This window comes from Trachurus japonicus, chromosome 17, assembly GCF_045865225.1.
Source record: "Trachurus japonicus isolate A0001 chromosome 17, Traja_1.0".
Taxonomy (NCBI): Eukaryota; Metazoa; Chordata; class Actinopteri; order Carangiformes; family Carangidae; genus Trachurus; species Trachurus japonicus.
In genome coordinates this window covers 27,863,834-27,875,882 of record NC_140923.1, presented here as the reverse complement: position 1 = coordinate 27,875,882, position 12,049 = coordinate 27,863,834, and positions in this window count along the sequence as shown.

Below are 12,049 nucleotides of genomic sequence, written 5' to 3'. Positions count from 1 at the left end.
CTCGTCTCCCGGGGTGTTTGCTCTGTGTTTATATCAACATATCACATCGTAGACATTGCATACCCAGATAGCACACGTATGTCTGGCCGACGTCGGCCTGAGGTTGGACGTCGGCCCTATAATTTATAACATCTGTCAAGCATCGGCCCATGGGCGAATATCTTCAAATTTGATACTCATTTGTGCCAGCTCATCAAACGTCTCTGGTGCGTCGGCTTTAAGTCGGCCGCAGACCTGCCCACAGACGGCGGGACCTCCTGTCAGTTTGGTCCAGAGACGTCGACGGAGTGCGTTTCAGGTAAGTTACTTGGGATATATTGCCAAAAAAAAGAAAAGTTTGGCCTATTTCGTTTATTTTGTAAAAGTTAAAGGTTTCCGGTGAGTGGCGAGGTACAACGCGGTCGAAATAATAGGCTACCAGCACAGGTGCCAGCTTATTTATAACTGTATTTGGCGTTAACGTTAGTTTAACTTAACGTTAGTTATCCTAACATAACGGTTACAGCCGACACCAATAAAATGTTGAGTCCTATTTTTTTCCCTCTATTGGACGTTATCTGGCTGGAAAAAGGTAGAAGTGACGGGACCGGTAAGCCGTTGTCAAAGCAAAAAAAAAAAAAAAAAAAAGCTCCAGAACTAGAGGGGGGGCTGGCCGGCCTGCTGCCCGGGCACAAGGCGCTGGTGTGCGGATGAGTGAAGGAGGGAGACTCGGTCTCTGGAGCTCACCATGGTTACATAGATAGCAGACGCTGTAGGCTACATTTTTGTCCTCGCGCTTATGACACGCACTGTCCCTGCAGATTGGCAGCTGACTTGAGAATGATATTAGGCTACTCTGGTTAACTGTTGAGACAATTGAAACTGGTAAAAACAAATGTGTATGCTTATCAAAATTACAGAAAGAAGTGGCAGGCAGGGAAGTGAAGTTTTACACGATGGCAGAGGGAAAGGGCTTGAGAGTGTGATTGTTGCTGAGATTTAATCAGGTTGATTTGTCAGTGATTTATGACAAGACCGGACACTGCACAGAGCAGCAACCACGAAGACTTGTCATCTCACTGGTCATTAAATAAGACACATTGTTTACTCCAGCACTCCTTAATTCTTTACCAATTATCCTGCTTTGACAGTGTTTTTTCCTTTTTTATTTTGCAGAGCAGTGAGCGAGTGAGCAAGCACCTGATAAACAGCGGATGCGCACCAGATGATTGACCGGGGCAAAAACTGAAACGAGAGGCATACAGAGAGGAAAACACAGCATATCAGCTACAATATAAGGTAGGTAGCCTATGTCCAAAAGGCTTTGTCCTGTCGTCACGACGTGAGTGAGGGAGGATGGTGGTTCAAGTTTAGTGATGAGGAAACTGTCACTAGGTGCGTTTCCATTTCCCCTTGAAATGCGCAAAACTTAAATATCGAAATTAAAAACTGGTAATGGAAACACCTACATTTCGCTTGGGTTGGAGGTGGTGTGAGTGCGGGCCAGCGAGGGACAGGGGAGGGGGCATTAGAGCTTCAGCACGGAACAACTGGCCCGTGTGAGTGCGTCCTTATTTGTGGCCGCTGCCAGCGCCACACGGGCTTTGCCTTTCAGTAATCAAGTGCTGTTTTTGTCTTTGTTAAAAACAGTAACAGCAACAGCTGTAGGCAGCTGAGATGGCGTAGCCACGAGTGTGCCAGTGCCACCCACAGAGGAAGCTGGCATACCCAAAAATGTGATGCATTTTTTGTTTTTGTTATAGTCTATAGCTTCTAACATGTTATCGATCAGTCAATACATTTGTAAAAATCGCCGTCAGGTGATGCGTTGCGACACCTGCACCGGCTCGCGGAGAAACTGGACTAATGGAATAATTAACGAGTTAAAGGCCAAACCACGCCGTCTTGCCCTTTAAATTGAGAGCTGCGCAGTGCGCACAGGAAAGCAGCGATATCGTTGTCCTCTTCTGCTTTGCGATATAAAACCATCAGGCCAAGCTGTTACATAATCATATGTGATGAATGATGAGCCCAGTAGTTGTGTTCAGATGGTTAAATAGCTTTGTTGATCATGCGATCAAAGTAATTTAAGCGCCGTTACGCACGCCGCATCTCTCTCGTCCAGTGCGCTCCTCTCCTCTCCTCTCCTCTCCTCCCTCTCCAGTACCTGGCTGCTCAGCTCTGGGACCGGGGCTGAGAGACGTCACCGCTTTCATTCCGTCTGTGATCCCTTTGGTCAGCGCGTTTAGATCCGAGTGTGGCCTGAGTGTCCCACACCTGAGCTCTGTGCCATAGCGCGCAGCTCCAGCTCAATGAATGACAGCAGGTCTCCCAGTTACCTGCAGCTGCTGCTCAACACTGATCAGAGCAGCTCACCCTTTGCTGAGGTTTTATTATAAACTACGTTTCTTATGCTGCAGCTCCACAATATGTTTATTTGTCCCTCTCTCTATTAATGCGTCGGATCAAATTTTTATTCTGCGTTTGTATCCATCCAGCTCTCTGTCCACACTCTCCATGGCGGAAACGGTTACGCGCAAAACCCTCATTTAAATACTGCGGTTTGCGCTGTTGTCATTTAGCATATTACTCATAGTAGATCATGCAAAAGTGTGTTTTTTGAATGACTTTGTTATTGATTTATTTGAGCACGTCATATCCATAAAACCTGTCCCTCTTCAGTCATTTCTAATCGTTAACACACACACACACACACACACACACACACACACACACACTTTGTACGTGTAGACACTCCGTGACTCTGCTGTTCTGGCCCTGACATCTCTTCCTCATCTTTCTCCTCTTTTTCTTCCTCACCGCAGTTCTCAGCCTCTGCAGATGAAATGAGGAGGGGGGAGCCGAATGCCATTTGATTCGTCAGGGGCCAGCGGAGCCTTCGAGGAGTGAGATGCTGATGAAGAGGACTCACAAGTTATAATCTATTAATGACGGTTTTATTGATTGTTCAAAAGGCCCGACCTAAATGAATAAAGGTCGTATGAATTATTTATAGGCTAAATATATGGAGCGCCTGGCGCTCCCGCTCCTGCTTTTATTGATCGCCGAGACGTCGGCCGGTGGTCGAGCTCGATCAAAGGCCGACGTCTCGGCGATATCTTGCCAATTAGCAAACGCTCTCCATGCGACGTCTTGGCGACGGAACTTGATGCGTCTGGAATACGTCGGCACGACGTATGAGTGCTATCTGGGTAATTTCCCTCATTTCTCCACTTCGTCTCCTCCTGTCGTCCCTGGCTGTGTCAACAAGCTCCGTCCTCGCTGTGAGGTGGGACTTTCTACCTTCTCAACAGGCAACCAATGACAAGTGAGCTGCTTCTGGTCTGACCAATGACAGATGGTCAAATCTGAGAGACTGTGGTAGTCAAATAGGATGAAATAATGGTGCGTTCCAGGCAGGCTTTTTAACCCGTAAGTCACGACTTCAAGTCACCAGTCACGAGTTTGTAGCGTTCCAGGCAAGTTACGAGTTACGAACTGGGAACGGGGAGTAGATCGATCTAGTACGAGTTCACAGGTGGGAAGTTACGAGTTTGACTGTACGTTCTAACGGGTAACCATAGGAACAGGTCGGAAAAATACGAGTTACGGGTTGCCTGGAACGCACCATAAGTTGTCAATCACAGTCACTCACCTTTGACCATCTGTCATTGGTCAGACCAGAAGCTGCTCACTTGCCATTGGTTGCCTGTTGAGAAGGTAGAAAGTCCCACCTCACAGCGAGGACGGAGCTTGTTGACACCGCCGCAGGGACGACAGGAGGAGACGAAGTGGAGAGATGAGGGAAATTATGCAATGTCTACGATGTGATATGTTGATATAAACACAGAGCAAACACCCCGGGAGACGAGAGGGATGAACCGAGGACCTGTGCGACGGCAGTTTGACCGCGTTATCAACCTCTTGGTGAGTTAAGTAGCTATGCTAACGCAGCTAGCAATGTTAGCTTGTGCTAAAGATAATAGTGTGTGTTTTCCCCTGCACCACGCTAACCGGGAACTGTATTTGTGTTAGTACTGTCCACATTAGCTCCATTAGCTAACGTTACTGTTGGTAATGACTGGTATGATGAATACAGTCAAGAGTAACAATAATGTACTGGTGCAGCCTACAGTTGTGAAACAGTATGGTCATAGCATTGATTTTGTAAAATTGAAGATTTTTAAATGGTTAAAATATTTACTCAATAGTTAAAGAAAAAAATATGTATAATTTGTAATTGATTAATATGCTAAAAAATCACAAGTTATGGTTTAAAAGGCTAATGATTTATGATGTGAAAGGTAAAACCGGGATTAAGTATTCCATGATGAGAAAAACTGTACCGTTCAAAGTTATTAATTTTCTGACTTTGTTTTACAGTGATGCATTTATGTGATGAAGTTGATGATACAATATATAATTATGTTTCTACACAGGTGAGGTTTTTGAGATGCCATGAAAATGGTACCTGACGAGGGAGATGGCACGCCACCCATGACCCTGATCTCTGCCTTGACCCAAGGAGCTGGATCAAGATCAAGATCACCTTTTATGGAGGAGCCCATCCATTCTCCATTACTGAGTGTCACACTCCGGTGTGATAGTAGTATCACAACGATCATTTCAACTTGACTCTTCTAACTTAGAAAGTACATTTTGTCAAATGAAACTGACTTGACTGACTATTTTAGACCTAGAAGGACCAGACAGATGGATCAAAACTAAATGAAACAGTTTATAACAGAAGGAACAAAACTGAACTTTAATGTAAATAACAAAAGCCAGTAGAAATCTGTTATTTTATGATGTCAGGGACACTTCAGTTAGTTTTGTCTTTGTATTACTGTACTTTCAGATGATGTTATCTCGTGAAACAAACTGTGTTCTAACTTACTGGTTCTACTTAGACAGTAGTTACAGCTGTAGTAGAAGGTACTGGGTAACTCCAGGACAACTACAGTGTAGTTGCAGGACAATTACAGTGTATTTGCACACTAAGGAGGGAATAACAAAGAATACTTTATAATACAGCCCGCTACTTTGTAGGTACTGGGTAACTCCGGGACAACTACATTGTAGTTGCAGGACAATTACAGTGTATTTGCACTCTAAGGAGGGAATAACAAAGAATACTTTATAATACAGCCCGTTACCCTCTACTTACTGGGTAACTCTAAGACAAGTAGTGTGTAGGTGCATGACAGCTACTGTATAGGTGCAGACTAAGGAGGGAGTAACAGCCATTACTTTATAATACAGCCCGTTACCCTCTACTTACTGGGTAACTCTAAGACAAGTAGTGTGTAGGTGCATGACAGCTACTGTATAGGTGCAGACTAAGGAGGGAGTAACAGCCATTACTTTATAATACAGCCCGTTACCCTCTACTTACTGGGTAACTCTAAGACAAGTAGTGTGTAGGTGCATGACAGCTACTGTGTAGGTGCAGCGTAAGGAGGGAGTAACAGCCATTACTTTATAATACAGCCCGTTACCCTCTACTTACTGGGTAACTCTAAGACAAGTAGTGTGTAGGTGCATGACAGCTACTGTATAGGTGCAGACTAAGGAGGGAGTAACAGCCATTACTTTATAATACAGCCCGTTACCCTCTACTTACTGGGTAACTCTAAGACAAGTAGTGTGTAGGTGCATGACAGCTACTGTATAGGTGCAGACTAAGGAGGGAGTAACAGCCATTACTTTATAATACAGCCCGTTACCCTCTACTTACTGGGTAACTCTAAGACAAGTAGTGTGTAGGTGCATGACAGCTACTGTATAGGTGCAGACTAAGGAGGGAGTAACAGCCATTACTTTATAATACAGCCCGTTACCCTCTACTTACTGGGTAACTCTAAGACAAGTAGTGTGTAGGTGCATGACAGCTACTGTATAGGTGCAGACTAAGGAGGGGTAACAGTGCTCACTTACAGTAGGGTACTTACTGTACTTAAAGTTTATGAATGATCATGGATGTGGATGTGTCATGTGTTTTCTGGTTAATAAATAATAAAAACATTTTCTAACTCTCCGAATGACTCATTATTGTGGATGTATTACTGTATAGTTTGTGTTTTGCCCTTGGATGACAGAACTAGACTTTCATAGATGTGCATTTTAGAGAGGTAAGTTTGCTACCAGCCAGCCTGTTACTGTATTGGAAAATGTCCACACTCTATACCCATTTCTCACCTATTCCAAACCATACAATTAAATAATGAATAATAAATCTCTGAAATAGAGGTGAAATGTCGCTGCTGACACTTTTGGAAAACATGGATTGCAACTGTGCTCATATTGTACAGTAGACTATTTAATTTCTAATGTACCTGGCAGGAGTTACACTGTAAGTCCGGGGAAAGTAGGACGTAATTGTACGGGAGTTACGCTCTAAGACACAGCCTAGTTATACTGTAAAATGCGGGGTAATTAGTGGCGGAGTGAGCGAGAGTTACTGTGTAATTTGGTGTAAAGTAGGACAGGAGTTACGTGCCAAGACGCAGCCTAGTTAAACTGTAAAACAGCGAGAGTTACCCTGTACTTCTGTGGAAGTTGGTGTGAAGCAGGATGTAAGTTACGCGCTAAGACGCAGCCTAGTTACACTGTAAATGCACGGGGGAAACAGGGGGGAAAGTGAGCTGCAGTTACTCAGTACTTGTGTGAAATAAGCGGCAACCTACGCGGCAAGAGAGCGGTAGGTACGCTGTAAGTCGCGGGCCGTATTATGTAGTGCTACCGCGGGATGTCTAAATAGTGACATGTCGGAATAGCGGGATGTCTGAATAGCGGGCGGACCCCGAACAGGCAGATGCGTAAAACACATATTTTGACTACTATATGCTGTTGCTATTTTTTTAAAAGTTACCTTTCGTTTCCTTTGGATTTTTGTGCGTATTATGAAGCTGTCCTGGTCCATGTTTGTAAGCCTTTTTACCAGGAGTAAATTCCCCAAAGTTGCAACAACTTGTAGTGATACACTGGGTTTTGCCTGGCCATAGTCTATTGGAGCTGGGGTAGTTGATTTGCAGGTTTGCTCCCCAGGTTTTTTTCATTGTGTATTAGGCCAGGGAAATGATCAATTATCCTTGTGGTTTGCGCACGGGGACGTGCGGACCTTTAATGAATGAATGAATGTTTCTTTTTTGCTGTAAATTGTGTGCGTAATGCGTAAAAGTGTATTAGTGGGACCGAGGGTTTAAATGGGGAAGTGACGTGGTGAGAGGGGAGGAGAGTGAGAGACACAGTCGGCGTTTGGACGGCTGGCGTGGCGGCAATTCCAAAACGGCATAGTGGATTATTTTTCCTGGTGGATTAGGCTACCCTGTGGATTATAAAGGCCCGTTTGGACACCTCACGGCCCGTTTTCAGCCAAGCGGGACGAGGGAGAGGACTGGCGTGGTCACCTCGGCGTCTCTCCCGTGTGGACAGTAGGACAAACAAACTCTCTCTCACTCACCCTCACCACGCGCCAACACACACACACACACACACACACACGGACAGTGACAGTGCAGGGGGGGGGCTTTCGGGTTCTGTTGATCTGTGTGTAATTGTTTATTATATGCCGCCTGTGATGGGCACGTTTTGAGTTCAGTGAAGAGACTCAGACTAAGTAGCGTTTATTGCTTCCCTGGACGCACCAGTAGCGCGAGCCTAGGTCCGCCTGCAGCAGGACTGCGTTGTGCCAGTTCCCCTTATATCCTTATTGTAAGGGAAATTGTTACAAACTGACATCGGAGTGTGTGATTGTAAATGGCGAGACTTTGTGTTTGTTTATTTATTAAGCTTCCACTGACTGTATCACATCTGTACACATGTCTTAAAACCTGAAAAAAAAAACCGGAAACAACCCCCCCACACACACACACACACACACATACACACACCCTAACCACCGCTCGGAGTAACGCACATTTACTTATGGAAATTAAAGCCTTGTCAGAATGGCGGGACGAAACTGTCGGAATGGCAGGACGTTTACATGTCTGAATGGTGACATGTCTGAATAGTAGAATGTCGGAATGGCGGTATGTCGGAGTGGCAGCATGTCGGAATGGCAGCATGTAACCGGACCATGGTAACGGCTGTCACAGCAGCTGCAGCCGCTCTACTGAGTTGATCTGGTACGGTGGCACAGTGGTTAGCACTGTTGCCTCACAGCAAGAAGGTCCTGGGTTTGAATCCCGGGCCGCCCAGGGCCTTTCTGTGTGGAGTTTGCATGTTCTCCCCGTGTCTGCGTGGGTTTCCTCCGGGTGCTCCGGTTTCCCCCACCACTAAAAACATGTCGGCTAGGTTAATCCTCCAGTCAGCGCCCCTGACCAAAGGCACTGGCTCATAATCTGGAGTTGGTCCCCGGGCGCTGCACCGTGGCTGCCCACTGCTCCTCAGGGATGGGTTAAATGCAGAGAAAGAATTTCACTGTACTAGCTGTATATGTGACTAATAAAGTACCTTTACTTTACCTTTATCTGCCGGGGCCGACCGTCCGTCCTCCCGTCGGAGAAAACGAGCCAAGTAACGTATCTGCATGCTTTTAGAGGTTTACTGCTGGCTGGTTAAATTATTTTTAGGAGATTAATGTTGGTCTCATTGATGAAATTTAACAACTGTGGCAGTGGCATTAGTCTGTTTGAATGTGAAGTGAGCAGGGCTGCCTCTGGGCTACGGACTGAAATCACCACATTTACGTAAATAAATAAATGTTTTTCAATGAACCGATCAGTCTAATAATTTTTATTTTGTTAAGTCAACATGGTTACTATACTTGGGAAAGATTATTACCACTTTATAACTTAAAATTGGTCGGTATTTCATCAACGTAGCTCAGTAGTTTCTTGCAGTGCAGCCATAGAAACAGACGTGGTCCAGCGCCACGGGAGGAATGTTTGGAACTATTGAGGGCTCCATGACCCGGAAGTCGGGCCGCCATTTTTTACAACGGACTCCTATGGGAGTGTCGCCACTCTGTTATATCTATCGCTCTGGCCACGCCCATTTAGAGAGACAGGAAGTGTATACCATTTCATATCATTGGAGCAGCCGCTCATGGAGTATCTTTCCATTTATTGAATATCTTTGATAATAACAACAACGGTGCAGCAAAGCATCTTGGGATACGGGAGGCCGCGAAGGATAGTAGCGATGCATCCTCCGAATGCAGGGGAAAGGAGGACGCATTTGGAGGCTACATTTGGAGGACCCTTCGAATTTGGATGAATTGGGACAGCCTTCACGCAGCGCTGTGACGTAATCAGCCTTCAAATCCACCCTCCGTAGGATGCAGCCCCTGAATTGGGACACAGCATAATAGACTGCCCCCAGTACATGCAGTGAACCACGCGCGCAGTATAATATTTACTTTTTGACAGGTAGGTCAAAAATTTTACCGGCCAAAATATGTTTTCACCGGCCACTGAACTGCTCACAACACAAAGTCATTAAAATCAGCAGTGTCTTCCCCATTGCATTATAGTTAGGCAGCTGCCTTAACAACACACACCTGCCTCCTAAACTAAATTGTTGCAATAGATACTTATCAGTAGGTGACGTCACGATGCGTTCCACCTGGCCGCCGCCATGCTGGGTACCGAACACTGAGTTAACCTCTATTCAGCTCAGTGCAGCCACATCCTCTCTGACCAGAAATGACTGCTGCCTGATGTAGTTTGGATATGGATATTTCTCATTTTGATGGCCTTGCCTTGAAAGCACACACCATTTCTGCTGAGACGATCTTTGACAGCGCGGTGCGCCGCTCTCTCTCCCGTTAAAAGTTAATCTAGCTCACCCAGCGGACCTCCTCGTCTCTCTCTCTCTCTCTCGCTCGCTCTCACTGTCTCTCCTCCAAATACACGAAAAGCCAAATCAAATCAGAAATGCGTAGCTCACTTCTTTTTAACTCACAGACATTTATTTTCATAAAGTAATAAAATATCTGGACATTTTGCCATCGTTAACATTGAGACAGAAGGCTGCAGGAATGGAAGAAGAATTCGGCAAATCATCTTATCACGCAAAAAGTCACAACAAACAGGTTTTGCACAATGGTTTGCACAGATAAGTCTTAAAATATGTGCAACACCTTCTCATCACAATCCACACCATCTACACAGTTACGTTATCAGCTGTTATTAAAACCCAACTCATCAGGACGCGATGACCACCACTCACATTAAACAAACCGTTAACAATTAATAATCCACACTCAAACCGAGGCAACAATAGTGTTAACTGTACTCAACAAGCTATTATTACAAGGTTTACAACAGATATTACAGACAACCTGGGCCGTGTGTGTGCGATAAGAAAGGGGGGAGGGAGAGAGGAAAAGTAGGTAAAAACCTGCTAGCTGCTAACTGTTAGCTACCGTAGCTCAGGCGTCGGTCTCCCGTCAGGTAAAGCTGCCGTTTATTCCTCAAATGAAGCTCATGTTGAGCCTCTCCGGTACAGTTATCCATCACTGCTGTTGAATTAGCCGCTAAACTGCTGGACGCTAAAACCGAGGGGGCGTCTGTGTGTTTACAATTCACGAAAGCAACGTGAACGTACGTGCCGCTCACACTCAGTAGAGTGAGGCAGCCTCCCTTGGCGTAGGCTACATGTCTCCCAAGCTGTTAATGACGGTAAAAAATGAAACAGAAAGTAAATATCCTGCATAGTTTCTCTTTTCTGTGCTGCGCTGATCAGAGCGGCGTCCCTACCTAGTGTATTTTACTTAGCAACGATCTGTTAAACAGGAATAACAGACTGTTAAATGCAAAATCAAGATGTAAATAAATATCAGAAATATCAATAAATTATCGGAATACGACATTCAATAGTGCCATGTAATAAAAAAAGGTTTATCCACTATTTTTGTGAGATTTGATGTCACAGCCATGGATGTATTAGGTCACAGCCCATAGACTGCCTTTGGAAGTCGGTACCCAAGATGGCGCTGTGACCGGCTGCGAACGCTGTGTGACGTCACGTGATATCTATATATATATATATATATATATATATATATATATATATATATAAAAAGGTTTAGATTAGCTGATGGAATGACAGACATTAGGCTACATAAATAGGCTTTCAGAGGAAGATATGTGAGTTTTGAAACTTAGCCTACATTTAAAGCAGATATCAGTGGCACGGCCGTTTCGGCTAATGCTGTGTTCAAGGCAGGCTTTTGAAACCGTAAGTTACAGCTTCAAGTCACAACTACGACTTGGTAGCGTTCCAGGTAACCCGTAGCTCGTGTTTTTTTACCGTCCTGTTGTCTGTGAAAGTTCCCTATAACGGCCACTCGTAACTTCCGACCCGTGAACTCGTACCAGATCGAACTGGTATGACTTCACAGGAAGGAAAAACACAAAGTACGAGTTTCCTTGAACGCACCATGAGTTAGCAGCCCCCGCCCTTGTCAGGCATCAATTGGTCCTCGTGCTACGTCACCACATTCACGCGCATCCCTTGGCTGCACACACAGCCCTTCATGCCGTTCTCTCCCCTCATTGGATAACACTTGTATCCCACAAGGAAAATTTTCTCCTCGGGTTACAGCAGAGCAGAGTGACGGAGAGACTCGTGTTTAGGCTGAAATACTTCATGTAAGTGATTGCTGACGGAAAATAGGACTATTTAGGACTTATATTAACAAAAACATTCCACTGATATCTGCTTTAATTAAGACTGAATAAGTGGTGTGAACACAGGTTTTTTTCTTTTTTAATGTAGATTGCCTGTTCATCCTACAGTAGCCTATAGAAGGGTGCAACTTTCTTTTGAAATATCAAACAAAGAGAACTATGGACTGTGGAAGTTTAGCCTAAATACAGAAGTTATCATGACGTGAATCATATGTTGCGGTAAAAAAAAAAAAAGACCGTTGATTCGGTGGAAAGGCTTTACGGGCGGGGGCTGCAGGGGTATACTTTACGGCCCAGAGTGTCACTGACACTGTCGATCCCAGTGTTTGAATTTCTGCCACTTGATCACGGGCAGAGTCGGCACCTCTTCACAGGATTGCGAGTGGGGTGATGCTGCATTCAAGTGACCTCGGAAATACGAGACAAACCCG